Source organism: Rhinoderma darwinii, chromosome 2, assembly GCF_050947455.1.
Source record: "Rhinoderma darwinii isolate aRhiDar2 chromosome 2, aRhiDar2.hap1, whole genome shotgun sequence".
Classification (NCBI taxonomy): Eukaryota; Metazoa; Chordata; class Amphibia; order Anura; family Rhinodermatidae; genus Rhinoderma; species Rhinoderma darwinii.
In genome coordinates, this window is record NC_134688.1 from 14,447,369 (window position 1) to 14,464,336 (window position 16,968).

General features: G+C 44.3%; 1 protein-coding gene across 8 annotated transcripts in view; it reads right to left on the minus strand.

Moving 5' to 3' along the window:
- TENM4 (teneurin transmembrane protein 4) overlaps positions 1 to 16,968 on the minus strand; it is a 1,217,405-nt gene that overhangs the window by 826,071 nt on the left and 374,366 nt on the right. For all 8 annotated transcript variants that reach the window (XM_075851385.1, XM_075851380.1, XM_075851378.1 and 5 more), the window contains one exon: positions 8,059 to 8,173. The gene's annotated coding sequence lies outside the window, so the exon portion shown is untranslated. The remainder of the gene's footprint in view (positions 1 to 8,058; positions 8,174 to 16,968) is intronic.

Sequence of the window (16,968 nt, forward strand, 5' to 3'; positions counted from 1 at the left end):
TCACATCACAGTTATAGCAAAAACATATTAAAACTGGACGTCCGGAAGAGCGATTTATTTATTAGTTTTGCATTTTAATTAAAATTCACTTTAAAGTTTATGCTCTACCGAGCAATTCTGTGCTGATTAATTTCAGAATATATCTATATAGGGATCAGAGCTCCCTTTTTCTGATACAGAGCTCCAAATCCCCTGCATAGCCATAGAGTTACATGATAAATGTCTGGCTTCTTGCAGCTACCACTAGAGGGAGCTCCAAATCCCCTGCATAGCCAAAGAGTTACATGATAAATGTCTGGTTTCTTGCAGCTACCACTAGAGGAAGCTCCAAATCCCCTGCATAGCCATAGAGTTACATGATAAATGTCTGGCTTCTTGCAGCTACCACTAGAGGGAGCTCCAAATCCCCTGCATAGCCATAGAGTTACATGATAAATGTCTGGCTTCTTGCAGCTACCACTAGAGGGAGCTCCAAATTCCCTGCATAGCCATAGAGTTACATGATAAAATTCTGGCTAGCTGCAGCCACCGCTAGAGGGTGCTCCAAATCCCCTGCATAGCCATAGAGTTACATGATAAAAATCTGTCTGCCTGGTGTCCACCAGCGGGAGCTCCAAATCCCCTCCATAGCCATAGAGTTACATGATAAATCTCTGGCTTCTTGCAGCTACCACTAGAGGGAGCTCCAAATCCCCTGCATAGTCATAGAGTTACATGATAAAATTCTGGCTAGCTGCAGCCACCGCTAGAGGGTGCTCCAAATCTCCAACATAGCCATAGAGTTACATGATAAAAATCTGTCTGCCTGGTGTCCACCAGCGGGAGCTCCAAATCCCCTGCATAGCCATAGAGTTACATGATAAATGTCTGGCTTCTTGCAGCTTCCACTAGAGGGAGCTCCAAATCCCCTGCATAGCCATGGAGTTACAGGATCAAATTCTGGCTACATGCAGCCATCAGGAGTGGGAGCTCCATATTCCCTGACTAACTATAGAGTTACATAATAAATATCTGGCTTCTTGCAGCTACCACTAGAGGGTGATCCAAATCCCCTGCATAGCCAGAGAGTTACATGATACAATTCTGTCTACCAGCAGCCACCACTAGAGGGAGCTCCATATTCCCTGCATAGATATAGAGTTACATAACAAATGTCTATCTACCTGTAGCCACCACTAGAGGGATCTCCATATTCCTTGCATAGCCATAGAGTTACATGATAAAATTCTGGCTACCTGCAGCAACCACTAGAGGGAGTCCACTGAATACTTTTTACACGTTGAATGAAATAATAATGCTCCTACATTACACCTAGTGGTGGTTGCAGTTAGACAGATTGTTATCCTTTATCTGCATCCATATTAAACTTGTATACATACAAATGATGTTCAGTTGTAGCAGAGCTGAGTTGATCACATGCAGCAAAGCCTGGATAATCAGATGCAGATTAGTTGGGATAATCATACGCAGCAGACTGAGCTTATCACCTTTAAACTCAGCAGAGCCAAGTTGATCATATCTAGCTCAGCCATGTTTAACGAATGACAATTATAGTAGTTGTAGCAGAGCTAAGTTTTTCAGGTGCAGCATAGCTGAGTTATGTAGTAGAGCCGAGGGTGTAATTTTGAACAACTCATATTTATATAACAATGTGTTTTGTGTGTGTTTTGTATAGGAATGCAAGTAATCCCAGTCTATTATTATTAGAGCAGTGAGTTACCGCAATTCACAGAAGGAGCCTTTAAATGACAAATTCAGCTCTGCTACCTCTGTGATACCTCGCAGCCGGAATTGCTCTACTGACATTATATTCTTATTAAAAAATACTCAGCTCAGAGAATACAATCATTTCCTGAGAAAATCAGAGACTAAAATCCCTACAAATCATAATCTCCAGGGAAAAAAAAGAAAAAATTCAATCCTATAGAAATCACCCCCCACAATCGCCCCCCGAACTCTGCTAATCCGTGTCCTGCTCAGAGCTTAACATTCCACAATTTTCTTTTTTCCGGTTCACGTCGGTATAAATCCCTTATATCTCATTGTGCTCGGAATCTGAAATCTCTTCGTCTGCGTGATCACGGTTCACAAGCGTTTGTAGCGGCGAGACGCTGCCGCCCGTGCAGCTCCTTTCTTCCTCGACTCTGACTTTCCCCCACATACGAAACTGAGAAGAGGATCCGATCAATATGTTTATATGTAAACATGAGAAGCGAGCGCGCTCTATATCACCGGCCGGTCCCCATGTCTTATATCAGTCCCTCAATTCCCAGAAATTACCTTTAATCCTTTAAGGACGCAGACAATTTTGGCCTAAGAGGCTATGTACGCCTTTTTTTTTAAACAAAAACAATGTTTCAAGTGATTTAAAGTTTTTTTATATATATATATTTTTTTCACTTTTTGAGATGCAGCTTCTATGGATCCTGTATACATAGAAGCTGTATCACTCCGTCAAAGCCAATTCTGTCCTGCATGTTTCTAAACTTAGATGTGATTCGTTATTAGCTGGATCGGACCAGCTTTCATCCGAGCCGTCAGTCCAGATGACCTGACCGAATCGCCTTTGATGGCATGATACAGCTTCTATGCATCCGGGATACATAGAAGCTGCATCTCAAAAAGTAAAAAAAAATAGCTTTTTTTAAAATATTTTTCGTTATTTATAAATGTAATACACTTTTTTGTCCCACTCTAGAACTTTTACTTATGTAGTATTGCCTGCCAGAAAAAAACAGACAGGCACCTAATGGGCCATATCTAAAGCACGACCTAATAGGCGACCCTGACTGCCATATTTAACCATCGGATCCCTTCATCGCATCATGATAGTTGGCGATCGGAGGACAAAGGGAGCGTCTTCGCTCTGTTTACATAATTTAGATCACTACTCATCGCAGAATCTAAGGGGTTAAATGGCCAAGATCGCAGTTATCTTCGATCCCGCCCTTTCCTTTGGGGCGCCAGCCGCAATCACAGCCGTCCACTCGTGTGTCATGGTTCGGGCACAGTTTTTGTTCTAGGTGCTAACTAAATACTTTCGGCGTCGTGAACGTACAGAGGGGTTAATGAAGCTCAGTGCAGGATGGACGGTGAAGACTGGATTAATCTTGGAAACATAAACGTAGACGAATGTAGCAGAGCTAAATTTGTCTTTATAATATTAGCTAGTATAGTACATGTATTGTAAAGGGTATGTAGACTTTTGCAAATATTTTTTTTCCTCCAATGAATCTAAAAAAAAGATATTAATATCAACTTTGCAAATAGTTTTATTTAAAAAAAATTATATTGTTTTTTTGTATACAGCTCCCATGCAGACCTATGTACTTCCACGGTTACATACTACAAACAAACCCTGTGTAGTCCGATCCTATAGACATGTGTTACTCTCTTCCACCTACCCGTCTTCTACTGTAAAAGTGCCTTTATATTACTTCTGGGCTGAGATATGATCGCTTTAAGTTACAGGCCCAAAGCCTGAGGCTGCACTACTGAGAGACTCTGATGACAACACGTCCCCTTCTGGTTTCTGCCAGCTGTACGGTTGTCATGAAAAACTTGTGTGGATCAAAATGACCATCCACATCAATATCTACATCCTCTATGCCTTTAATTATGGCAAATATGTGTATATTATGTGGATGGTGATAAATACAACCGGCGCTAGGCCGGGCGTCATAGTCATACAGATACCCAAATAATGGGTAGAACTGAATTATGCCCACGTTCCACAGTGCCGATCAGCCCTGAAAAATAATAAATGAATAAAAAGAAATCCAATAAAAAAAATCAAAAAAAAATCAACTATAAATAAAAAAATTAAAAATAAAATGTAATTAAAAGTTTTTATTTGTCTATTGTGTAGGGGGAGGGTCCATTGTTTACAGTACGCCTTTTCTCCGTGCATCATGGAGCGGAATTTATAACAGAAACATACAAAGAGTAGAGAGGGCTTCACAGCAGAAATCACAATGGGGCCCACCTTCTGGTCTAGAACCCGATTAAACTACCACAACCGACATCCAGGGTGTTAAGTTGCTTATTTGCCCGCCTCTCGACCCCACACTCCTTTGCCATCCAATGTAGAAAAGGACAGTATGACCATGTGTCTGAGGAGGATGCTACCAACCTGAGATGGCTACCGCTTTTCTGTCGGCCCAGGGGTGTAGCTACAAGAGGTGCAGAGGTAACAGTCGCACCTGGGCCCTGGCTTCTGAAGCGGAACAGAGACCCCTCTGCCATGGAAAAACCACCAATAATATAAATGGCACTTGGCAGGTATGGCTCCAGGTACCGATTTTGCATTATGGCACATAGGCCATTGATGGATATATACTACTGTACGTCTAGCCTGTGCATCTTCACAAAAGCCCTATAGGCAAAAAAGGGGCCACCACTGCCTTAAAGGGGTATGTCCAAAATAGAAATCCGCCCACCGCATCCAGGTGGAGAATGGATGAAGAGGTGAGTCATTTCTACGAGAGTTTTGGAAACAGCCGAGACCACTTGCTAAGCTGTTTCCATAACTCCCATAGAACAAAGCTGGGACCCGCATTTAACCACATGGATATGCCATAAATGTCTAAATTGGGAGTAACCCTTTTAAAGAGACTGCGCTAATGGCTCTCATGGCTTACAATCACTTGTGGATGTCGACTAGAAAAATCATAACATTGTGGAGGCCTAGAGAAGAGACCCATGGTGGAGTTCTTCTATGAACACTCGTCTTGGACTGTTGTACAGCTCGGAACCCATAGTGTTTTTGGCCAGGGGCCTCCTGCTGTCTATGTCTGGACCATATTCCAGACAGCTCATGACCACGCTTCTGAGGGTGCCTAGAGGCCTAGCTGGGGAACGCTGTAGATCTGGGTAGAAGTGGCCGTAAGGTAGGTAGGACTTTCGGGACCCAGCCCGGTGCAAAAGTAGAATTTTTAATTTTTGTTCAGATTTCCACCGAACAAACAGTTAACTATCCCTTTGACTGGAAAAATACGACCAGACATGAATTCCAAAGACGATACATCATGGTAAATTATATATATTTAAGTACTCAGTGTCACTATACGGGTGACAATTGTACAATATTAAAATTGCATTAAGATAAGGCCTTGATTTGCATTCTCCTACTGTTATTGTACAATTTATGACAAATGAATCATAATTTGCCTTGAAACGCCGTTGGCTCGTCTCATATCTGCTTCCTGACCTCACGGGTTACCGGGAGTAGAAATAACTACAAGATAATTAGCCTCACGGTAACCTCGCAGACGTAAAGACTTTTTTTCTCAGGTCAAATATTCCGAGCCGATTCCCCCGGTGCTATCCTCGTTGCTTCGTCTATGCATAATCCTGACTAAGTTGGCACCACGTGCATCTATTTCCCCTGACCTCATTTAAACCTCATATAGTTATGCTGAGGTTCGAGCCGCCGTAGTTTTGATGTAAATCACAAACTGCTGGTGAAGCTCTCGGAAAGCAAACTGGACCTGATTGAATAAAATGATAATTTCTTTAAAGGAAAAAATAATTTGACCACAGATCAGAGAAGAAAGGAGCTATGGTCATCAGGTAGCCCATCAACATATTGGCCTATGGTTATCATCCACAAAACTAGATTACTTCAATGCCTGGACCATGATGATCATGCGTGAAGGTCTATCCTTTTTGATAATGGGTTCTTTGGGGCTTATGGTTGAATAGCGGCAGCCCCTGAAGCTTTGGGCCCATCTCCCTTAACCATGGGTGGTGTGAACTTGCAGGTTTACACCATCCGTGAGTAAGGAGGTTGGGCCACATGGTACCTACGGGGACCATGATGTTAGCAAACATTGGTGGGAAACCGGTCTGAAAACCACACCAAGGTATGGTAAGGGGTCTATTGGACTCGTGGTGGAATAAAGTCCCTGCAGCTGGGGCCAATCCTTTTCTCATTGTGTGAAGGGGATGGGGCTCTTCACAGGTACCATGGTAGCAAACAAAGGTGTTGAAACCAGTCTATGGGCAACACCATCCTCCTACAAGGCAAGCCAAGGGTTTGAGTGATTCCCTATAGGTACCATGACCTTACAAACAGACTTGGGTGCACCAGTATGAGGACCACACCATCCTCTCAAGTACAAGGGATAGAAAGGGTATGGGTAATTAAGTACAAGACCCCAAAATGGCAGGATGGGGACTCATTTTTATGTAATGCCCTTCTTGCTCCAATGTTTACATGGATAAATTGGTGTCTACAAAACCAAGAGTCGTCTCCAAGGTGCTCAATGTCTAAAAACAATTCTATAGGAAATTTAAGAGAACTTCCTGAATCCCAGTGTATCAAGAGGTCTGCTTTGGTGGAGGGAGTCATTAAATATATGATCTTCTGATATGACTCAGATACATGTATACATAGGTAAGGATCTTAGACCTTCAAGAATACAAGGTGTTGTCTATAGAACACTTCAACCTCTTTGTCACTGCTCAGAGATTTCTCTGCTAGAGATCTGGCACAACATTGCACAAAAACAGTCGTTGATTTATGTTGTCACTTTCTCAGCACAAATACAGGGTCCTCATGTATCAAATCTATATCAGAGAAAATGAGGCCTTCTTAACCGACCAGAGTCCATTTTTCATTTTTACAGTGATGCTTTGAAAATCAAAACTGGACTTTAATTAGTTTCTCTTGAAAGTTTTGATACATGAGACCCGATGGGGATAGGGAGCATAACTTACATATGCCCCACCCCTGAGGGGCTCTGTCAGCCTTTCATCAAGGCCCCAGAGAGATCATATAACAGTTCCCTGCATCTTTGACAAGAAGAACCTGTTTTTAAGAAGCTAGGCAGGTTTGGCTCGTGTCTTCAGGCCCATATTTTTTCTCTTTAAGGGTACTATTACTCTCACTGTCTCAGTTTCTTATATTGGAAGCCCAAATATTGTAAAAGACTTCATTAAAGTTCACTATTGTCCTTAAAAAAAATATTTGAAAAAATCCATTCCAAATTCAAGAATACTTATGGTGACCTTACACTGTTCATCCTACAGTTATTTCTCCCGACTCCTCTCGGCCTAGCGTGCATGTCTTTTTTTTCCAATGGGGATAGTAGAATAATGTGCTGCTAGACACCTCCGGCAGCAGCTTATCTCCTGTGGGAACATAGGATTAGACATGTTAAAATTCAACATACCTGATCCTTCTTTCCCCCGACATCCACTGTCGGTGGAGGGTCAGATGGCTCAAATACTAAATATATCATTGACTAATTCTGCCGAAATTGCTGGCTTAGGCCAAGTTATGTCTAATGTGTATGAGAAACTCTAGACAATAAGGAAATTCAGAAAAAAACAAAACTAACTTGTTCTTATTCCAAGATCCTAGCAGAAAACTCAGAAGGAAAGGGGGGATTTCTATATAAGCCCCTCCCCTGAGGAGCTCTGTCAACCATTCAGCAAAGCCCAGAAGGGGTCATCTGACAATTCCCTGCATCCTTAACAATTCTATCTCCATTATTTTTTTCCTTAGAGGGTCCATTTAGTGGTAAATTTGCTCTCACTGTCTCAACTACTATAGAATCTCATATTGGAAGTGAAAATGTGGAAAAATATTACATTGATAACATTGTATCAAAACATTCATTCCAAAAAGAAAAAAAAAATACTGAAGCAAAGAAAAATAAAACTAAACTTTTTCCAAGATCCAAGCAGAAGATGAACTCTTGTCGTTTTTCAGACATCTACATCACAGACAACTCGCCAAAATGTCAGAGGAAGCGCAATTTAAATTATCTCCCTCGAAATAGAGATCCAGCAAGCATGACAACTGTCTAGATTCCAAACCTGGAAATAGCACCGACAGGAGAGACAGAGAGTCCCTGATAACACGGAAGACAGGAGTGACTACGTACACAGCTTCCAGTACAGATGCAATGACATTTCATGTAAAGATACAATAGCTTGAAAAAGCAATCAGGCATAGCCGCCGTACAGCCGTCTCCAAAATCTGCACATAGCAGCCAGAGGGGAAACAAAACAAAAACCCATAAGGTCCATTTCAGATCAGCAGGTACTTACATTGCCTTGGGAAAAGTCAAGGAAGATTTCCAAAGTTTTCATTTACTTTAAAAAAATCTTTACATCCACCCCAAGAGTTCACGTTGTCTCGTATGTCGAAATATCAGTGGGAAATCTACGGGGGAAAAAACAAAAATTGGTTGTTGGTTAACAGTTCATTAAACAGGTTTATTTAGAAGGTTTAGACTGAATTTAAGGTTTTTGTCTTTCGCATGGAGCTGAAATATAGTTGAGTGTTAAAATATGAAATCCCAAATTATTATTTTTTTTTTAAAAACCTGTCATTGGAGAAATATGTATAACGCTAGGAAGCTAGCGGGTCCTAGTACACACTGAATACCGCTCCAAAATTCCCAATTGGGGCCGTAACTGAGAATACATACACTGTATGTTAAAGTCAAATGACTGGCCCAAAAAAACCTGTGACCGACCTATGACATACTCAAAAGTTTTGGGGAAGGGGACATACATTGGGTACAGTAGCACCCACTAGCTTACTGTTATTAGGGTACTCAATATCACAACAACAAGACAATATCCCCTTTCCATTAGGAGCCAGACATGTGACCCCCAACACCGCGAAGCCAAGACCAAAAATGTACTATCACATGGTGGCCAATCAGATGAAAGGCCTTCTAATAAATACATGGGTGGCTCCAGTCCGTCAGAGCAAAAACATCAGTTTGTTGCGACTCTCCGCTGTGGCTCATAGAAGGTATTCCATCCTCCTCTATGACGTCCATATGCCCTGATAGGGGTTATCTTCAAGTAGTTGTGTTGCATTTCTCAATCGATGTACACCATTTCGGAAAATATGGCCCATGTTACACTGTGATCATATACAGGTGAAATACTTGGTGGTATGCTAATATTAGTAAAGGTGCCCCACTCTGTTCCAGTGCCGCCGCCCCCTACTGGATTACATCCTACTTTACATGCTGCATGGGCCACACTGATGACACGTCGCCTGGTCATGATGATGTCATTATGAATGATACAACCTCTGAGGTCTGGTGATGTTTCAGATGGATGACAACTGATTAGGGTTCCTCAGGGGGTTCCCTGTTCTGAAGAAGTTTGGGGACCAATAGTCAGTCAATTGGCCCACTGAAGGAATAAAAATGCCTCCCTTATCTAATGGATCAAGGCAATATGTCTTTAACCAGGGGCAAATATTCAGTTTAATGATGCTACCTGAAAAAATAATACGTACTAGGCCAACATTCATATGTGGTTTGTAGTTAAGCGGCCCAATCATTAGCCTCTCCTGCCCGTCTCTGCTGCTGGGTGGCGGCTCTGCTCTCCCGCCATGTAAAGTGAGTCTGCGGCCAAAAAGTATATACACCCCCATTATTATGAAAACTTTATTATTAATTCTCGCTGGTAGTGCAGTGGCAGCCCCCTCCCATCATGCCTACCATGGAGGCAGACCTCATGACTGCTATGGGGCCCGTGGTGGAAGGGGCCTGAACTGCTTTTTCTGCTTGGCGACACACAGTCTCAGCGTTTGCCTGCACCCACCACAAAGGGGAGCTCACTGCATAGAGATTTTTACACTGAGTTCAATAGTAGCTGTATAAACTCAGCGCAGAGCTCCCCCTAGTGGTGGGTGCAGGCAGATAGTATTTTATCATTTACAGCATAAAGGGAAGCAAGGGATTTAGATCTCACTGTTTTCAGGCATAAAGTCAATAAAAAAATGTGGCGTTTGGGCAGAATGCCATATTTATCAAGCCCCTGTGCCCCTTTTTCCATCAGGTGCCACTTCAAACTTATTAGAAAAGTGACAGAAAACAATGCCGGGTGCAGCCTGGTTATATTAACCTAAGCTCTTAGTGGGGTGAGGCCCATTCTAAGTTTGCTATAGGGTCCTATGATTTCTATGTACGCCCTTGTCCCTAAACACCCAGAAAATGCCCCGGAGGCCCCCTTCTAACTATGGCCCTAAAAAACACTTTGGGTCTGAGGTAAATTTTTACTTTTAGATTGAGTTGTGTTTTAAGGATTTTGCTTGTCAGAAAAAATAAAAATCCTGATAGACATGGTGTGAACTGGCTGATATTCTGTGAATATTACACTTTTCCGAGTCCAAGGTTACTGTCGATTTGGACTAAAAATAGAAGCGTCTGTGTAATTCAGCTTCATGTGCATCACCCATCCCCAAACATTGGCATTTTTTATAATATATATCAATATATAATGAATTCATGAATAATAGATACACCACTCTAGTTGGTCGCCCGCCTGCACGAGAGATGAAATCTATTGGTATGATTACCTTGTGGTATACATTCCCAATATATAAATCTAACATTTCCATATGCTGAGAGATACAATATTTTACACGAGAGCCAGAAATTCCTATATTAATATTTGGGAAGATTAATAAGTTTAATATTATGGGGTCTTTAATACAGAACACAGTATACAGGGTGTACCATGATTTAAAGAGCATTTCCCCCTTAAAACCCCAGTAAATAGTCGTCCTGCTCCTTCTAGTTCTAAAAAAACTAAAATGTTATTCAGCCATCTGATAAATATGCTAGAAAGTTGGGTAAGAACCAATATGACTGTCATTACAACACCCACCCAACTTTCTCAGGCCGCTGAATGGAAAATCTGCCTAAATATATAATGATAAATTAACCGCTTCCATTTTGCAGTAAAACGAGACAAATGTTGCAAAGCTGATTTGTGAGGTTGGAAGGGGGTTCTGTTATTTGTTGGCTATGAAAATGAACTGTTTTAAACCAAACCATCTTTGTCCGGTCTCCTATACTGAAGGAAATCGATATATCCTCAATCTCAGCCCCGATTGAGGATATATCGATTTCCTTTAGTATATTACTGTAAAATGTTTAAGAGGGAAAGCCTGTGAGTCCTGCTTCCCCCGCCAACTCATAGAGAAAGCCTGTGAGTCCTGCTTCACCGCCCACTCATAGAAAAAGCCTGTGAGTCCTGCTTCGGCTGCCCACTCATAGAGAAAGACTGTGAGTCCTGCTTCCCCCACCCATTCATAGAGAAAGCCTGTGAGTCCTGCTTCCCCCACCCACTCATAGAGAAAGACTGTGAGTCCTGCTTCCCCCGCCCACTCATAGAGAAAGCCTGTGAGTCCTGCTTCCCCTGCCCACTCATAGAGAAAGCCTGTGAGTCCTGCTTTCCAGCCCACTCAATGAGAGATCCTGTGAATCCCGCTTCCCCTGCCCACTCATAGAGAAAGCCTGTGAGTCCTGCTTCCCCCGCCCACTAATAGAGAAAGCCTGTGAGTCCTGCTTCCCTCGCCCACTCATAGAAAAAGCCTGTGAGTCCTGTTTCCCTGACTCACTCATAGAGAAAGCCTGTGAGTCCTGCTTCACCTGCCCACTCATAGAGAAAGCCTGTGAAAACTGGTTTCCTCCACCCACTCAGAGAAAGCCTGTGAGTCCTGCTTCCCCTGCCCACTCAGAGAAAGCCTGTGAGTCCTGCTTTCCAGACCACTCATTGAGAGATCCTGTGAATCCAGCTTCCCCTGCCCACTCATAGAGAAAGCCTGTGAGTCCTGCTTCCCCCGCCCACTAATAGAGAAAGCCTGTGATTCCTGCTTCCCCCGCCCACTCATAGAGAAAGCCTGTGAGTCCTGCTTCCCCCACCTACTCATAAAGAAAGCCTGTGAGTCCTGCTTCCCCCGCCCACTCATAGAGAAAGCCTGTGAGTCCTGCTTCCCCCGCCCACTCATAGAAAAAGCCTGTGAGTCCTGTGCCTGTGAGTCCTGCTTCCCCCGCCCACTTAGAGAAATCCTGTGAGTCCTGCTTCCCCCGCCCACTTAGAGAAATCCTGTGAGTCCTGCATCCCATGCCCACTCATAGAGAAAGCCTGTGAGTCCTGCTTTCCAGCCCACTCATTGAGAGATCCTGTGAATCCCGCTTCCCCTGCCCACTCATGGAGAAAGCCTGTGAGTCCTGCTTCCCCCGCCCACTAATAGAGAAAGCCTGTGAGTCCTGCTTCGGCTGCCCACTCATAGAGAAAGACTGTGAGTCCTGCTTCCCCTGCCCACTCATAGAGAAAGCCTGTGAGTCCTGCTTTCCAGACCACTCATTGAGAGATCCTGTGAATCCCGCTTCCCCTGCCCACTCATAGAGAAAGCCTGTGAGTCCTGCTTCCCCCGCCCACTAATAGAGAAAGCCTGTGAGTCCTGCTTCCCCCGCCCACTCATAGAAAAAGCCTGTGAGTCTTGTTTCCCCGACTCACTCATAGAGAAAGCCTGTGAGTCCTGCTTCACCTGCCCACTCATAGAGAAAGCCTGTGAAAACTGGTTTCCCCGCCCACTCATAGAGAAAGCCTGTGAGTCCTGCTTCCCCCACCTACTCATAAAGAAAGTCTGTGAGTCCTGCATCCCATGCCCACTCATAGAGAAATCCAGTGAGTCCTGCTGCCCCTCACCACTCATAGAGAAAGCCTGCGAGTCCTGCTGCCCCTATCTACTCAAAGAGAATTACTGTGAGTCCTGCTTCCCCTGCCTACTCAAAGGGAATTACTGTGAGTCCTGCTTCCCCCGCCCACTCAAAGAGAAAGCCTGTGAGCCCTGCTTCCCCCACTCACTCATAGCGAAAGCCTTTGAGACCCTCTTCCCCACCCACTTATAGAGAAATCCTGTGATTCCTGCATCCCTTTTCCACTCATAAAGAAAGCATGCGAGTCCTGCTTTCCCTGCCCACTCATAGAGAGATCCTGTGAGTCCAGATGCCCCTCACTACTCATAGAGAAAGTCTGCAAGTCCTGCTGCCGCTGCCTACCCAAAGAGACATCCTGTGAGTCCTGCTTCCCCCGCCCACTCATAGAGAAAGCATGTGAGTCCTGCTACACCCAACTACTCATAGAGAAAGCCTGTGAGTCCTGCTTCCCCCAACTGCTCATAGAGAAGCCTGTGAGTCCAGCTTCCCCACCCACTTATAGAGAAATCCTGTGAGTCCTGCTTCCCATGCCCACTCATAGAGAAATCCAGTGAGTCCTGCTTCCCCCGCCCACTCATAGAGAAAGCATGTGAGTCCTGCTACACCCAACCACTCATAGAGAAAGCCTGTGAGTCCTGCTTCCCCCACCTGTTCATAGAGAGAGCCTGTGAGTCCAGCTTCCCGACCCACTTATAGAGAAATCCTGTGAGTCCGGCTTCCCCACCCACTGATAGAGAAATCCTGTGAGTCCTGCTGACCCTCACCACTCATAGAGAAAGCCTGCGAGTCCTGCTGCCCCTATCTACTCAAAGAAAGAGCATGTGAGTCCTGCTACCCCTATCTACTCAAAGAGAAATACTGTGAGTCATGCTTCCCCCTGTCCACTCATAGGGAAAGCCTACGATTCTTGCTTCTCCTGCCCACTCATAGAGAAAGCCTGTGAGTCCTGCTTCCTCCGCCCACTCATAGAGAAATCCTGTGAGTCCTGCTGCCCCTCACCACTCATAGAGAAAGCCTGCGAGTCCTACTGCCCCTATCTACTCAAAGAGAAAGACTATGATTCCTGGTTTTCCTGCCTACTCATAGAGAAAGCCAGTGAGTCCTGCTTCCTCCGCTCACTCATAGAGAAAGCCTGTGAGTCGTGCTTCCCTTGACCACTCATAGATAAAGCTTGTGAGTCGTGCTTCCTCCGCCCACTCATAGAGAAAGCCTGTGAGTCCTGCTTCCCCCGCCCACTCATAGAGAAAGCCTGTGAGTCCTGCTTCCTCCGCCCACTCATAGAGAAAGCCTGCGAGTCCTGCCACCCCTATCTACTCAAAGAGAAATACTGTGAGTCCTGCTTCCCCCTGTCCACTCATGGTGGATCTATGATTCCTGCTTCTCCTCGCAGGCTTTCTCTATGAGTTGGTGGGTGTTATATCCGCTTTGGATATAATCTGATCACAGGATTTTTCGCTGCTGAGAACGGCAACGATCAACTACTCTGTGGGGAAACCGGGAAGCATGTTCAGTTCCCCTGCAGCGCCACCACCGGAGAAAAGAGGCATTACACAGTTCTTATTAAAATGAATGGTCTTTTTATATAATGCACAGACCTGCCAGGTCCTCCAGAGAAAGACAGAATGAGAGACGCTCTTCGTAGTTGCTCTCTGCTCTAATAGGTGAGGGTCTTGAATAGGAGATACCCTTTATTAATTAAAAATTCCCTAAGAATATCTGAAAACGGGTTCTCTTAATTGACAACCCCTCTAATGCGTTTTCCGCATTCATCCCGGCTTCATGCACCGTCCACTCCTTGGATTTTCCTTAGACAATAGATGGGGATGGTAATCGATGGAAGCATGTTGTTGTGTGCTGCTGCTGGAAGGCTTTTTGCGTAGGACAATTAATTTATTGTACACAAGATAAATAATGAAATGAGCGTGCCATCTATCACCGTGACGTACTGCCTGCATGTGACACAGTTGTGTCACCTTTTCTTCAAATGTTTTTAACACATTCTCAGCAGGAATTGACTATGTAATATATTACAGTCATCCATAGCGGGGGGGAGGATTGTCTATGCATCTTATTAGCGAGTTCTCTTATTCCTGATGTCATTGACCTGAGGTTTTCTGCATCTTCTCCTCTACACGATTTATCAAAGTATCACCCAAGACCTAAAATTATGTGGGATTAACCATGAAAAATAATGCTGGGAAAACCTGTGCAACCTATTGTGAGCTGTAATATATATATATCTATATATATATATGCATAAAATTATTTTTTGATTTTTCATTTTCGTTTTTCACTCTCCGCCTTCCAAGAGTCATAACGCCTTTATTCTTCTGTCAATAGAGCGGTGTAAGGGCCAATCTTTTGTGAGACGAGTTGTAGTTTCTACTGGCACCATTTAATGTATTGGGAAACTGAAAAAAAAATATTTGCGGGCTGAAATGAGAAAAAAACTGCAATTCCTCCATTTTTTTGGGGGGTTTTGTTTTTACGGTTTTCACCATGCGGTAAAAACGACAACTTAACTTTATTCTGCGGCTCAATGCGATTACGGTGATACCAAACTTGTGTTGTTTTTTTTTTTATATTTTACTACTTTAAAAAAGACAAATATGTTCTTTAAAGAAAAAAAATGTTTTGTTTTACCACATTACCATAACTTTTTTATTTTTCCGTGGGTTGAGCAGTTTGGGGCTTATTTTGTGCAGGACGAGCTGTAGGTTTTATCGGTATCATTTCTTGGTACATACAACTTTTTAACACTTTTTATTTTGTTTGAGAGCTATGTACCTGAACACGTCTTGGTGCGTGAAGGGGTTAAAGAAAATAAAGCCATAGATAAAAGCAAAAAAGCCAATGAGCAAAAATAAAATAACACAGGGCTTAAAGTGGTGCAATAACTCCTGCCCTTTTGGCCATATGGACCTCACAGCGTGGAGTACCCCGCTTGGATCCTCCCTCTATGACCCGGAACAGACAGCTTCTGAAAACTGCTCTGGCGGATCCACTCACTATATATCATTCATTAGAATGGCTGGCGTGTAATACTACATTACTGTACAGCCAACCAAAGCTTTTATCGCCAATATCACCAGGAATTTCTTAAGCCACACCCACAATGATCAGTTGATCACCAAGCAGTTTTAATTTTTAAAAAGAGGTTGTCATGAGTCCACCAGAGACTATACAGAGGATATCCATTCTATCACCCCATGGTGCACATCGCTTTAGTTGTAACACACTGCACCATATATTTTTAGCGCTATCAAATGCGAGGGGGGTGACAAAACCACTCCAGGCTGTCTAATCCTGTAGAAGCTACAAACAATAGTGATGCAGACTTCTTTTGTGTTCTCACCATCAGTCTCGGAATTGCGATCGTAACGTTACGATATGGACAGCTTAACAAAGGCCCCCAGGGGCTGTCCTATGATAATGCAGGGGCGTAGCTAGGGGGGGCAGGCGGGGCATGTGCCCTGGGCGCAACTTAGAGGGGGGCACCAGCGCCACCCCCTCCTGCACAATAATTGTACCTGTGTCTATAGGACACAGGTGCAATTAGAAGCAAAGAATGGCCGGGTACGTTCTGTGCCCGGCCATTCAGCGCCTTTCTACAAGTGAAGCGGCGCGATACATTGCGCAGCTTTCGTCGTTGAAAGGCGCTGATTGACAGGGAAGCGTTCAACCCCAGGAGACCTGCGCAGAAGAGAGCAGGTCTCCATTGCTGCCGGACGGCGTGGGAACGGGATTAAGGTGAGTGTAATGGTGGGGTAGGGAGACAGACAGGTGAGCCCTAATCTACCCGCCACTCAGTCCTTGCTACTTGCAACGACCCATCCTAGGCGACGGGGTACAACTGGGCGACGGTCCCTACGCTCAGTAAGTGCACGACAGACAAACAGACAAGGGTACACAGATGCTAGGGAAATGGGGCAGCTGCCCACGGAGACACCGTGAGCAACGAGAGTAGTGAACGAGTCGAGTCAAACCAGGAGTGCACGAGGTACAAAACGCTGAGCAGGAGAGTGGTCAGTAAGCCAAGGTCAATAACAAGCAGATGATCAGTAGTTCAAGCAGCAGCAGCAGAGCCAGGAAACAAGCAGAGCAGAATCACAGGCAAAGGAGGAACAGGAAAGGCAGGTATAAATAGACAGTGGGCGGGAGCTAGCTCCGTCTGGTCAGGCTGTGATAGGCTCTCCCACTCCTAAGCCTGCAATCCTGAGTGGTGGAAGATGGAGTCAGTCTCACAGACATAGGAGCAGGTGCAGACTGATTACCCACGGGCGTCGACACAGAAGCTGTGTCTGGCAGATCCTTTACAGTGAGTTTGAACAGTTTGTTATTTTATCGTAATAAAAAGGTGTGTGGTATTATCTACGGGTGGGGCTTTATCTACCGGGGGGGCTTTATCTGCGTGGGTGGCTTTATCTGCGCGGAGGGCTTTTTCTATGGGGGGGCTCTACCTACAGGGAGATTATATACT